The sequence below is a fragment of the Tamandua tetradactyla genome, chromosome 10, assembly GCF_023851605.1.
Source record: "Tamandua tetradactyla isolate mTamTet1 chromosome 10, mTamTet1.pri, whole genome shotgun sequence".
NCBI classification, from domain to species: Eukaryota; Metazoa; Chordata; class Mammalia; order Pilosa; family Myrmecophagidae; genus Tamandua; species Tamandua tetradactyla.
The window spans coordinates 100,035,401-100,049,816 of record NC_135336.1 but is presented as its reverse complement, the minus strand read 5'-3'; the positions used below and the strand labels follow the sequence as shown (position 1 = coordinate 100,049,816).

The following is a 14,416-nucleotide window of genomic DNA, read 5'->3' as shown; positions in this document are numbered from 1 at the left end:
GGGACGGAAGAGGCTGGGCAGAGAGACGGGGAGAAGAGGAGTGGGCTTCCGGATTCTGGGGTCCTCACAATTAAACACATCTGGACTGTGCTTACACGCACTGCTCAGCGGGGACTTTATAAAGAGCTGTGGGGAGGGCCCAGTGACCATTTACGAATATCTCAAATCCCGCTGCTTTCTGCATTTTCTCTCTTTGTTAAATGTGAGGTTTTTGGCACACTCAAGTATGGTTTTCATACGGAAAAGATAATTCATAAATTTACTTTGGTTCTTAAAATACTAGTTTTCCACTTTATTGAAGTTAACAATTCAGATACCTGTTCTCATGTTTAAGATCCGCTTACATGTCATATTTATAAGTCTGGTAAATTTTAACAGTTCCTTTAATACACCGCTGCTTAATATAAATAAATGTTAAACATTTTCAAATATTTTTAACTGACTATATAAATTTACTATATACTATATAAATTTGCTTTCTCGGTTGCTTCTATTGATTAACAAGCCAAATGTTCCCTGTTACCTAATTATCTAAGTAATTACTTTTTAACACACAGTGTGGGGATTGAATTATGTCCACATGAAAGAAAGTTCAATCCTTATCTGCGTTCCTGGGGTGGGGACCTGTTTGTAAATAGGGCCTTGGACTATTCTACCGATGCTGCGGCCTCGTTTGTAAGTGCGGCTTCAAAGATGCCATCACACGAGGCCACGTGGATGCAGGTGGGTCCGCGTCACAGGCCTGCAGAGGGGAGAAGGCAGGGAAGCCCGAGCCGCGGTCATTGGAGACCGGAGGACCAGACATGAGGGGAGAAAGAGATCTCCGTGTGACGGAGGATTTCAAGAGGAAAGAAGCCTTGCCAGCACCCTGAAGTTGGGTGTCTAGCCTTCAATCTCTGAGCCGAGAAATCCCTGTTGCTTCAGCCAACCAGTGTGCGGTCTGCAGACTAAGACACATGGCGGCCCTCGAGCTTACTGAAAACAAGTTTAGTAAAATTTCTACTTAACATCCAAAGTCTAAATCAGTTACTCAATGATATCTTTTATTTGAAAAAAATCAAGCAGGCCCTTTACTGCAAAGGGCCAAATTATGAACGTATAAAACTCCAAATATTCACAGACTCCTTACCTTCCTGTGGATCTGATCTTCTTAACATTTCTGCACTTGATTCCCAGTATTGCTGGGATTCAGAAGCTCGTCCTCCCCGTAAGCCGTGGCGCATTCCCACTTACTGCGGGCTCGGCGCCTGGCAGGGGCAGCTGTGGGGTGACCGGCTGTGCCTCCCAGGTACTGAGGGGACACTCTTTGATAGTCCATTGGGCCATATCGAGCCTTACGTATTGTATACAAAAGGGATGGTTTCATAGCAAAAATCACTGACGAATATATTGTTTTCGCACCCCAAAGACTTAAGCTATGGATAGGATTACTGATTGTCGCTAACACTCCTCAATGAGATTTGTCCGTTTTGATGCTCAAGATATTTTCATTATGAAAGTTTCACATATGCAAAAAAAAGAGTAGTGAGTACAATGGCTCTCCTGTCCCCAGCTTCCATTTCCATCCACTTAACTCTTTTTTTTTGGGGGGGGGTGCATGGGCCAGGAATCAAACCTGGGTCTCCTGTGTGCAAGGCGAGCGTTCTGCCACCAAACCACCTGTGCGCCCTCCATCCACTTAACATATGCAAGTCTTTTTCATCTGTCTCCAATGACCTTTATCTTTATGGTATCCTGCCTTTTTTTTCATAATCTTTCTTCCTTTTCTCTTATAGATATTAAAATTATATGTGAATGGATTTTGGATTTTTTTTGCCTATTCTGACTATCTGGTTACAACTTCCAAAATTACTGTAGTGATACCAAGGATGACAATAATAATAAAAAATAACTTACTCTGAGAAGATTATTTATTTACCAAATTGTGTTACTCTAACATAAACATAAAATTGCTGCTTAAGATGAAGGTGATGAGAAATCTGCAGCTGAACACCATTCCTGCTGAAAACAATGGGAAAAGCCAGATGAAATGCAACCTACAGCTGTCTGGAGTTATGGAGAGCTGCCAAGGCAGCTGGAACTTGTGGGGGCCAAGACCCAGGGGAAAAGTGAAGCTCATTCTGTCTGCCACTTACTCCTCAGGGCATTATCTGACTGTTGGTGCAGGGAAAGAAGCTGAGAACCTGGCCAGAGGGCAGCTTCTAAGAGGCAGAAAAACAGCAAAGTTTTAAGTAGTTTCACACGGCTAGAGAGACCAGTTTGAAGCCATGATGCCAAGTGCAGTCAGGACGTGGGGGCCAAGATCCTGGAGAGAAGAAAAGTACAAGGTAGTAAGACTGACAGTCACCACTGGCTTTGGTGGTGGAGTTTCTGCTCATTAAATTGCTCACGGTAAAGTCTGGCAAAGAAAAGACCGAGAAGCAGGCATTTCAGCTGTCTCACATGTCTGGGGAGAAAAGGAACTGAAGTGCAGGATCTGCCGAGGAGCGTGAGTCCTAACAAACACCCAGGCCTGCAGATGCCGCCTGCTCAGGGTGGGAGAGAAGAGCAAAGCAAAGGTAGAATGAATCATCACAATTTTAAATCCACCTTGAGTCAGCTCAGAGCCTAATTGCATTGAGGTGATCTGGCCACTTCTGCCTGCCAAAAGGTAGAATGGGTCCTCTCCGGAAGGAGATATCTTCCAGAATGCCTACACGGAGTGCTGTAAATCCCAAGAAAATGGATACAAAGAAACCACACCTAGGAAACCTGATGAAAACCAAAGACAAAGAGTTAATCATAAACCAGGGTGAGTGTGGGGTGGGGGAGAAACCTTTCCTTCAAAGAAGGGGAAAAAAACAGAAAACAAAAAAAGAAACAGGGTAGCTGTTTTCTCAATAGAATAATGGAAGCCTGAAGATCATGGAATGACATCTCTAAAGTGCTTAAAAGGATGATTTCCAATCTAGAATCCCATACCCAGCAGAATAGCCTACCAACGTGAAGGTGAAATAGATATTTCCAGACAGACACCATCTGAGAGAAGTCATTGGCAATAGAACCTCTCTAGAAAAAACAAAACAAAACAAACAACAACAACAAAAAAAACAAAACAAAGGAAAATCTTTAGGCAGAATAAAAGTGATCCCAGATGGAAATGAGGAAATATAGGAAGGAATGAAGGACAACAGAAGGAGTTAATAAGTGGGTAAATCTAAATCAATGTGTTCCATACAGGACAATAATAACAGTGACCTGTGGGATTTTATATATATGTAAAATCAAAATGCATGGCACAGTAGCAAAAAAAGAGGTCAGTAAGTGGGGTTAAAGGTTTCTGAGATGCATTCATTGTCTGAAAAGCAGCAAAACTGCTCATTCATATTGGTATCTCAAAAATAAGGAAACTCGAAAACAAGAGTAAAAGCTATTTGGAACTCTTGGAACTATTGTTCCAAGCCAGAAAAGAAACAATCACAGAAAATACTTGATTAACCCTAAAGAAGGCAAGGAAGGAGAGAAAATGGGACACAAACAAGGGAGACAAATGAAAAACATAGTAAGAAGGTGCACATAAACTCAAATACATTGGAAATTATTGCATTAGATGAAAAATGTCTAAAAAGTTGAACAGACAGGCTATAACATGATGCCAGCCTGAGAATGAAAGTTCCGCTGCCATTTCACCTGTCAGCAGCACTGCAGCTTTGAACAAGTCTGTCCCCTCCATACAGGTGCCACCTCGCTATAGAAAGGGGTCAGATGAGGACCTTTCCTTCCTCTCAGCCCGGGCCTGGGCTCAGTTCTGAGAAATGCCTGAAATGGCATAAACCAGAGTGGCCCGTCGGGGCTGCGGGCAGGTGCGCGGTGGTGGGAGGGGCGGGCAGGAGACAAAGCACACCCAGCGCTTCGAATGGAGCATTTAGGAGGAAAGCGGAGAACATGTCAGCGTGGGAAGTCTATCTGCACGCTGGCGTTCCCACCTACACCTGTAATACAGCATCGCAGAGGAGTGAAAAGGAGCTCAGAGCCTGGAGGTGGAGGGATCGTTGTCAGGTGAAAAACCGAGAGGCTGGGTGGCGGGAAGCCCCCTGCATGGGCTTGTCGCCCGTGAGCCCCCACGGGCCACCCTCTGCTGGCCGCTCCTCGAGCCCAGTCCATGTTCAGGTCGCCAAATTGGGACACTTTTTTTCCTGGGTCGCCTTTTCTGAATTACTCTTTGGCTTCACAGATATTCTAAAGCATCTCCTCTATACCATCATTTTTGGAGCTCAGATTTCATGCAGGGAATTTTAAAGTAAGATGGAGAACATGGGCTTTGTCCGCCCTTTAGAAACAGCCCCACTTTGTAGATGAGAGAGACCTGTACTGCAGAGCTGCTACCAGTGTAGGATAAAATCTACATCGAGGGCTTTTTAGAGATTAAACATTAAGAAGACGAAAAGGCTTCCTTTTAGGGATTGTTCCTCACTGGCTGCCTCTTCCATTTCTTCTATAACGCTCTCACCCACTGGATTATAGGCTCTTAGAGAAGGGACATGTTCTGACCTGACTGGTACAGTATCCCCAGCACCCAGAACAGTGCCTTCTCAACAAACAATGGTTAAGTAAGTGAACAGACAGATAAACAACAAAAAAAAAGAATAAAAAACTCAAGGACTTTAGAAAGGAAAGTAGAGCTCTAAAGAAAACGCTTAATTCTACAGAGCGGAGAATAATTTCAAATGTCGCACTCATTAGAAATTCCATGGCAGACATGCTCTTCCCTCCAGGTGTAACTCCTGAAGGAGGAAAGCAGAGAGAACTCCTGGTAGGAACGGGAGCCCTGGGCTCTTAGCCCAGCACCTCCACTCACTGAGGAAGCCCCGGGCAGCCGCTCCATCCTGCTGGCCCCGTCTGCATCGCCGTAGAAGACGCGGCAGTCCATCACCTCCGGGAGTCTCCATCTCTAATGTGAGTCCACCGCCGGCCGGCCTGGCTGGTCTGTTGGGTTTAAAGGTGGAATGGGGGGTGACAAGGCCAGAGGGATAGCAGGAGCCAGATCCAGGCAGACTTCAATCTGCCCACTGGTGATTTTGGCTTCATTCAGTGGTAAAATGAGCGATCACGTCATTTGCAAATAAGGAAAGTTTTACTTCTTCTTTTCCAATTTGGATGTGTTCTACTTCTTTACCTTGTCAAATTGCTCTGGCTGGACCTTCCAGTACAATGGTGACCACCAGTGGTGTCAGTGGACGTGCTTGTCTTGTCCCGGATTGCAGGGGGAGAGCTTGCAGTCTTCTACCAGTGGGTAGCCGTCGGTGTTCCATGTATGCCCTTTATCATGCTGACTGAGTTTCCTTCTGTGCCTGGTTTTCTGAGTGTTTTTACCAATAAGGGGTGCTGGGGGATGTCAAATGCCTTTTCTGTGCCAAATGAGATATGCATGTGGTTTTCCCCTTTGTTCTGCTAACGTGGCATCACAGCACCCAAGGTAAGATTGAATAAAAACAAGGCAATTTGGGAGATGACATCATCAACAATGCAAATGTGAAAGTGCTGCAAACCTCTCCGGGAGATTCAGTGAAAAAAAGGACAGTTCTCACTTGTTGAGAACTCTGAAGGAATGTATAGTCTGGAGAAGGATCTCGACAAAAGAGAAAACTGTCAGGACAGTTCTGCCCCGGAGCTACCGTCCTCTCCCCTCTGCCGGACTGCGCCCCGCTCGGCTCAGAACTGCCCAGAGGCAGCAGCCGGGTCCCTCCACCTCAAGCTGGGGACCCAGACTCTAAACTCTCCCCCCACAGTGAGCCACATGCCCACCTGATTCTGGATAGACTCGAGCCCAGGGGCCCGCAGCAGGACTTAAGCCGCAGAGAAGGGCAGACACGGGGGCAGGAGAACTTCCAAGCCGGAGCATCAGGGAGGGGACGACAAAGCCTCCCCTAAAATCAGCAAGTAGCCAGGCGGAAACCCCACATCCACTGTTTGGGGACATGGGGGGGGCAGGGGGGACGCCTCAAGGCCCAGGTCAGTGAGGGATGAAGAGCCCGGGAAAATGTGGACAGAGACTGGGTGTCCAGCCCTGGGTCCTGCGCCCAGCCCCCAGCCTCGAGGGAAACAAGCTGGAGGTCTGGTCCGAGTCTGGGGGATGGCCGCTGCTGGGCAGCTAGGGGAGTCCTCTGGCCCAAGGACAGCAGGGGACACAGCCCCACACTGAGGCAGATCTTGGCTGGTGACGTGGGGGCACAGGAACCCGCAGCTACAGTCACTGCCTGGTTAGACGCTGCCGGGCTCCAGGAGTGAACAGCTTCTGAGGACCAGTAAGTCCCTGGGCGCTGCCATCTGCTGGGCAGACCGGGAAGTGCGGGCGTCAGAGGGGTTCCAGCCCGTCCCAGGCAGATCAGAGCTGCAGGGGCGCCCATCCTGGTTTGTGAAGAAGTACAGACCGCTCCATCATCAAAGCAGTGCCCTAACGCAAATCCAGGCAACTACTAGGCCCTAGACAACAGAGACCAGCTTAACTTCAGAGTAAGTCCATCAAGATGACCAGATGACCAGATAGCAGCAAAAAATCGCAAGGCTACTAAAACTCAAGAAGAAATTGTCAAGTCGAAGGGATAGACCACAAAGTGAGAGGAGAAATAGAGTCTGGAACAACTAACCAAGGATGTTCAAACAAATCTCCTGAACGAATTCAAAGAAAGGAAAGAAAACTTGTATAAAGAGCTAAGGGAGGGCGGGCCACGGTGGCTCAGCAGGTAAGAATGCTTGCCTGCCATGCCTGAGGACCCGGGATCGATTCCCGGTGCCTGCCCATGTAAAAATAAACAAATAAATAAAGAGATAAGGGAGATAAAGAAGACACCCGAAAAGCTTAAAGAAGAATTTGAAAGAAGACATAGGAAAATAACAGGTAAGAGAAATATTAGGCACTGTAGATGGAATTCAAAATATAATGGAGACCCACAGCAGCATATTTAAGAGGCAGAAGAAAGAACCAGTGAGCTAGAAGACAGATCAACACAATTGGAACAGACAAAAGGACAAATGGAGAAAAAAATTGGAAAAATTTGAGCAGGGTCTCAGGGAAATGACTGACAACACGAAGCACATAAATTACGCATCCTGGGTGTCCCAGAAGGAGAAAAGAAGGGAAAAGGGCCAGGAAGAATATTCAAAGAAATAATGACTGAAATTTTCCTAACCCTTACAGAGAACATAAATATGCAAATCCAAGACGCCCAGTGTACTCCAAACAGAATAAATTCACATAGACCCCCTCCAAGACATATACTAATCAGACTTTCAAACACTGAAGAGAGGAAGAAAATTCTGAAAGCAGCAAGAGAAAAGCAATTCACCACATCCAAGGAAAGCCAGATAAGACCAAGTGCTGATTTCTCATCAGACACCATGAGGTGAAAAGGCATTGATATGACATATTTAAGATACTGAAGCAGAAAATGTGCCAGCTAAGAATTTTCTATCCAGAAAAGCTCTCTTTTAAAATGACGGAGAGTTGAAAATTTTCAGATAAACAGAATGTGAGACAGTTCATTAATCAGAGACCAGTTCTATGAGAACAAGTAAGGGGAGTTCTGCTAGATGAAAAGAGAGGACAGAGGAGAAAGGTCTGAGTGAGGGTACAGAATTGAAGAATATTAGAGTAATGGTAACTTAAATGATAAAAGGAGAGAGACAGAAATAGACCTAATAAATAAAAACCAAAGGACAGATGGTTGAATCAAGAGCTGGCTTTACAATAATAACTTTGAATGTTAATGGATTAAACTCTCCAATCAAAAGGTACAGATTGGCAGAATGGATTAAAAACTATGACCCATCTATATGCTGTTTACAAGAGACTCATCTTAGGCCCAAAGATGCAAATATGTTGAAAGTGAAAGGAGAGAAAAAGATACTGCATGCAAGTAGTAACCAAAAATAGCTGAGGTAGCTATACTAATATTAGACAAAATAGATCTTAATACCAAAATATTATAAAAGATAAAGAAGGAGATTGTATCATAATAAAACACTTTAACAAGAAGCAATAAGAATCACAAATATCTATGCCCTTAATCAAGATAACACAAAGTACATGAAGCAAACACTGGCCAAACTGAAGGGAGTGATAGAAGACTCTGCCATGATAGTGGGAGAGTTCAACATGCCACTCTCTCCAATAGATAGGATAACTAAACAGAGGCTCACTAAAGAAACAGAGAACCTAAATAATTTGATAAATGAGCTAGACCTAACAGACGTATAGAGAACATTGCATCCCAAAACAGAAGAAGACACCTTCTTCTCAAGTGATCCCGGAGCATCCTCGAGCAAAGACCTTATGCTGAGGCACAAAACAAGTCTGAACAAATTTTAAAAAATTGAAATTGTGCAAAGTACTTTCTCTGATCATAACGGAATGAAGCTGGAAATCAATAACAATTGAAAACTGGAAAATACACGAATATATGAAGGTTAAACAACATGCTCTTAAACAATCAGTAGGTCAAAGAAGAAATTTCAAGAGAAATCAGAAAATATCTCGAGATGAATGAAATGAGAATACAACGTACTAAAACATATGGGATGTAGCAAAGGCAGTGCTAAGAGGGAAATTTAAGGCCCTAAGCATTTATATTAAAAAAAGAAGAAAGAGCTAAAATGAATGACCAAGATGAGCAAGTGGAGAGACTGAATAAAAGTACAGCAAATTATTCCCAAAGCCAGCAGAAGGAAAGAAATGACAAAGATTAGGGCAGAAATTGATGAAATGGAGCATAAAAAAATAGAGAGAATCAATTAAACCATAAGTTGGTTTTTTGAGAAGATCAATAAAATTGACATACCTTTGTCTAGATTGACAAGGACAAAAAGAAAGAAGCTACAAATAGATAAAATTAGAAATGAGAGAGGGGTTGTTACCATGGACCCCAAAGAAATAAAAAAGGTCATAAGTGGCTACTATGAACAACTATATGCCAACATGTTAGACAACTTAGATGAAATGGACAACTTCCCACAAACATGCGAACACCTACACTGCCTCGAGACAACTAGCAGACCTTAACAAGTCAATCACAAATAAAGAGCTCAAATCAGTCATCAAAAACCTACCTACAAAGAAAAGCCTAGGACTGAATGGCTTCACAGGTGGATTTTACCCAGCCTTCCAAGAAGAATTAACAACATCCCTGTTCAAAATCTTCCAAAAATTGTAAGAAGAGGGAACATTACTTAACTCATTCTATGAAGCCAACAATACCCTAATACCAAAGCCAAAAAAAACAAAAGATACTACAAGAAAAGGAAACTTCAGACCAATCTAATGATTATAGATGCAAAAATCCTCAAGAAAATACTTGCAAATAGAATCCAACAGCATATTAAAAGAATTATAGACATAACCAAATGGGTTTTATTCCAGGTATATAAGGGTTGCTCAACAGAAGAAAATCAATTAACGCAATATACCACATTAACAAATTGAAAGGGAAAAATCATATGATCATCCATATTAATTCAGAAAAGGCATTCAACAAAATTCAGCATCTTCTCATGACAAAATATTTCAAAAGATGGGAATTGAAGGAGACTTCCTCAACACGATAAAGGGCATATATGAAAAACTCACAGCTAACATCAAATTCAATGGTGAGAGACTGAAAGCTTTCTTTCAGAAGACTAGGATGCCCATGGCTACCACTACTAACCAACACTGTGTTAGAGCTTCTAACTAGAGCAACTAGGCAAGGAAAAGAAACAAAGTGCATCCAAATTGGAAAGGAAGAAGCAAAACTGTCACTATTTGCAGATGTCATGATCCTATATGTAGAAAAGCCAGAAAATAGTAACCGCAAGGCTACTTAAGCTAATTGGCAAGTTCAGTAAAGTGGTAGGATCCAAGGTAAATATAGAAAAATCAATGCTGTTTCTCTACACTAATAATGAGATATCAGATGAGGTAATCAAGAAAATTTCCATTTAAAATAGCACCTAAATAATCAAATATCTAGGAATAAACATACGAAGGGTGTAAAGCACATGTACACAGAAAACTACAAAACATTGCTAAAAGAAACCAAAGAAGACCTGAATAAATGGAAAGACATTCCATGCTCATGCATTGATCTGTAGAGTCGATCCAGTGCCAGTCAAAATTCCAACAGCCTACTTTTCAGAAATGGAGAAGCTAATGATCAATTTTATTTGAAAGGGTAGGGGGCCTCAAATAGCCAAAACCACCTTGAGAAAAAAATATAGTGGGAGGTATCATACTTCCTGACTTTAGAGCATATAGAGCACAGTGGTCAAAACAACATGGTGCTGGCATAAAAGGTAGACATATTGATCAATGGAATTGAATTCAGAGCTCAGAAATAGACTTTCAGATCTATGGTCAATTGATTTTTTATAAGGCTCCCAAGCTCACTCAACTGGGACAGAACAGTCTCTTCAAGCAACGGTGTTGGGAGAACTGGAGATTTATAACTAAAAGAATGAAAGAAGACCTCTATCTCACACCCTATAAAAAATTAACTCAAAATAACTAAAGAACTTAAATATAAGAACCAGTACCATTAAACTCCTAGAAGAAAATATTGGGAAATATCTTCAAGGTCTATTGATAGGTGGTAGTTTCTTAGATTTTACACCCAAAGCACAGTCAAATTAAAGAAAAAATAGATAAATGGGAGGGAACTCAAGGGACTTTGTCAAAAGAGTGAAATGGCAACTGATTCAATAGCAGAAAATATTTGGAAACCACATGTCTGATAAGGGTTGATACTCAATATATATAAAGAAATCCTACCCTCAACAATAAAAAAACAAACAATCCAATTTAAAAAAACAGACAAGAGACATGATTAAACATTCCTCTAAAGGGGACTAAGAGGCACATGAAAAGATGCTCTGCTTCATTAGCTATTAGGGAAACACAAGTCAAAACCACAATGTGATGTCATCTCACTTACAAGAATGGCCATTATTTAACAAACAGGCAACTACAAATGTTGGCAAGGATGTGGAGAAACTGAAACACTTACTCAAAGCTGGTGAGAATGTAAAATGGTACAGCCACTGTGAAGTACAGTTTGGCGGTTCCTAGGTAGCTAGATATAGAGTTGTCTTACTACAGCAAGTAAGAAGTAAGTAAGAAGGAATGAAGTAGGAAGTAAGGAATGAAGTAAGCAGTAAGAAGGAATGAAGTAGGAAGTAAGGAATGAAGTAAGCAGTAAGAAGGAATGAAGTACTGAAGCATCCAACAGCATGGAAGAACCTTGAGGACATACATCAGACCCAAAAGGACACATATTTTATGTTTTCACTGATATGAACTAATTATAATATTTAAGCCATACATCTGAAATGTAGAATATAGGTTAGCAGGACATGGGATGTGGCTACAGAATGGGGAGCAGGTCCTTAGTATGTGCAGAATGTTTAACTAGGGTGAACTTACATGTTTGGATTTGGACAGAGGTGACAGCAGCATGTTGTTGTGAGAATAATTAACAATGCTGAATGGCATGTGAAAGTGATGGAAAGGGGACATTTAGAGTCATGTATGCCATCAGAAGGAAAGTTGGAGGTTAAAACATTAAATGTAGCACATCGTGAATCCTTTGGTGGACAATGTCCATGATTTTCTGTGCAAATGTAAAAGTTCTTTCATGAACTAGAGAGATGTACAAGGCTATTATAGGACATTAATAATAGAGGGGTGTATGGGGAAAATGCACCTATCACAAACCATGGACTATAGAAAGGAGGAAAATTTTAATACTCTTTCATTAACAGTAACAAATGTACCACACCAATACTATGGGTCCATAGCAGGAGGATTAGTATGGGAGGTTTAGGATTTTCTTTTTAAATTTTATTTCTTTTCTCTGGAGTAATGAAAATGTTTTACGTTTGATCATGGAACTGCATGCAATGTGATGATACTGTGAACCAGTTATTGTGTACTTTGGATGGTTTCTCTGTTGTGTGAATATGTCTCAATAAAATTACATTAAAAACAAACAAAAACACACAAAAAAGGCAAGTTAAGCCTTGGCAGGAGAGCTTTGTGACATTTTAACTTAGATTACTCCACTGCCTAGTAGGAAAGGTGATGGTTTTGAAGATGGCAGTACAAATTCTCTGGATGGTAAAACCATCAATTTCTCCCTTAAAATCTGTCAGTGTTTGCTTCATACATTTACCTAACAGCTCTGCTGTTAGGTGTATATATATTTATAACTGTTAACATCTTCTTGTTGAATTGTCCCCTTTATCAGTATATAATGACTGTCTTTATCACTTGTAACCATTTTTAACCTGAAGTCTATTTTACCTGATATTAGTATCAATACCCCTGATCTCTTCTGGTTATTACTTACATGGCAAACTTTTTCTATCCTTTCACTTTCAACCTACTTGTATCTTTGAATTTAAGGTAAGCCTTTCGATTGCAGAGTTTTACCCACATTTAATGTCATTACTGATAAGGCAGGACTATCTTCTGCCATTTTGCTGTTTAGGCTTTGTATGTCTTCTACCTTTCCTCCCATCAATTCTTCTGTTAAGGCATATTTTTATATTTATTTGATTTTTGTGTTTTACCATAGTGAGTGACTTCTCTTTTCTATCTGGATATATTATTCATCTATTTTCTTGTGGTTGCCATGGGGTTAAAATTTAACATACTAAATATATAACAATCATATTTTATTTCAGGACACTTTCACATCAATAGCATACACCTATATATTTCTTAATACCCTCTGTCCCTCCACCTTGATTTTTGCATTTGTTACTACTTATGTCTTTGTATGCTGTATGTTACAAACCATAGATTCATCACTGTTTTTAATGCATTTGCATTTATGCACCTGTAGGAAGTAAGCAGTGGAGCTGCATAACAAAATATTCCACATTTATAACTTCCCAGGTGGTTACTTTTATGCCACTTTAAACCACTTTTTAGTGTCATTTACTTTCAGTCTGAAGAACTGCCGTTAGCATTACTTGCAGGGCAGTGCCAGTGGTGATGGCGCCCCTCAGCTTTTGTTTATCAGAGAATATCTTAATCTCCCCCTACATTTTGAAGGACAATCTCATCAGATATGAAATCCCTGGTTGGAAGTTGCTTTCCTTCAGTACTTTCAGTATTTCAACGCATTGTCTTCCTCCCTTCCTGTGTCTAATGAGAAAGGAGCATTTAATGAATTTTGGACTTCATTAGACATGACATGTTGATTTTCTCCTGCAGTTTTCAGAAAACTTTCCTTGTCCTTTGCATCAGATAGTGTCGCATACCAGACAATATACTGTAATATATGACAGGGTATGCTTTTCTTCATGGTACCCTGTTTGGTGTGCTCCGGGTTTCTTGGATGTGCATATTCTTGATTTTGCTAAGTTTAGGCCATCCCCTGTCATTATTTCTTGACTATTCCTTCTGCTCCTTTCTCTCTTTCTTCTCCTGCTGGGATTCCAATAATAGGGATATTGGTGTACTTGATGGTGTCCCAGAGGTGTCTTAAGCTATTTTCACTTTTTAAAATTCCTTTTTTCTTTCTGTTCCTCAGCCTGACTCATTTCAAGGGTTGTCTTTGAGTTCACCGATTCTTTCTTCTTCCAGCTGCAATATGCTTTTGTATCCCTCCTGGGCATTTTTCATTTCAGTTAGCGTGGTCTTCAACTCCAGTGGTTCTGCTTGGTTCCTTCTAAAAATTTCTATCTCTCTTTAGTGAGATTCTCCTATTATTCACCCATTGTTTTTCTGGTGTCGTTCAGCTCTTTCTCTTTGTTTTCCTTGATCTCCTTGAGCACGTTGACGATCTTTTAAGTCTTTGTCTGGGATGTAAAAAAAATCTGGTCTTTTTCATTCATGGGTTTTGGATTTTTATATTGTTCCTTTGAATTGTCCACATTTGCTCTTTCTTTGCTTGTCATATGATTTTTATTGCACACAGTACATTTGAGCATTTTAAAGTTTTAAAGCTTGGATTTAGTTCCTGAGCTGTCTGTTCCTTTAGTTTGTATCCAGTTAGTGAAATGACAGAGATTTTCTTGAGTGCCAGGAGCTAACAAAAACAAACAATACAACAACAAAAAGAACACCTTTCACAGTCTTTACAATTTGACTCTGCCTTAGCTAGTGCTCTCCTTCAGAGTTTAGCCCTCCTATTAAGAAGATCAGCTCAAAAGTCCTCTTGGGGGAATGGCAAGAAAGGGGGAAAATTCAATTTCCCCATGTGGAGAATTCTTGATATTCTCACAAGCAGTGGGGACAATCAAAGCAATTAGCCAAGCCCTCAATCTTGGAGTTTGTTCACATCAAACTTATGCCTGCAAAGGATAAACTAAGTCTACTTAAAATTAGGCCTAAGAGTCACCCACAAAAGACCCTGTTTTGTTGTTCAGATGTGGTCTCTCTCTCCCAGCCAACATGACA

At 41.3% G+C, this 14,416-nt stretch overlaps 1 protein-coding gene across 1 annotated transcript in view; it reads left to right on the top strand.

Annotated features, from left to right (window-relative positions):
* Window positions 1-4,840: 4,840 nt before the first annotated feature.
* Window positions 4,841-14,416, top strand: part of LOC143648683 (nucleolar pre-ribosomal-associated protein 1-like) — a 105,209-nt gene continuing 95,633 nt past the window's right edge. The window contains exon 1 of the mRNA XM_077118992.1: window positions 4,841-4,935. The gene's annotated coding sequence lies outside the window, so the exon portion shown is untranslated. The remainder of the gene's footprint in view (window positions 4,936-14,416) is intronic.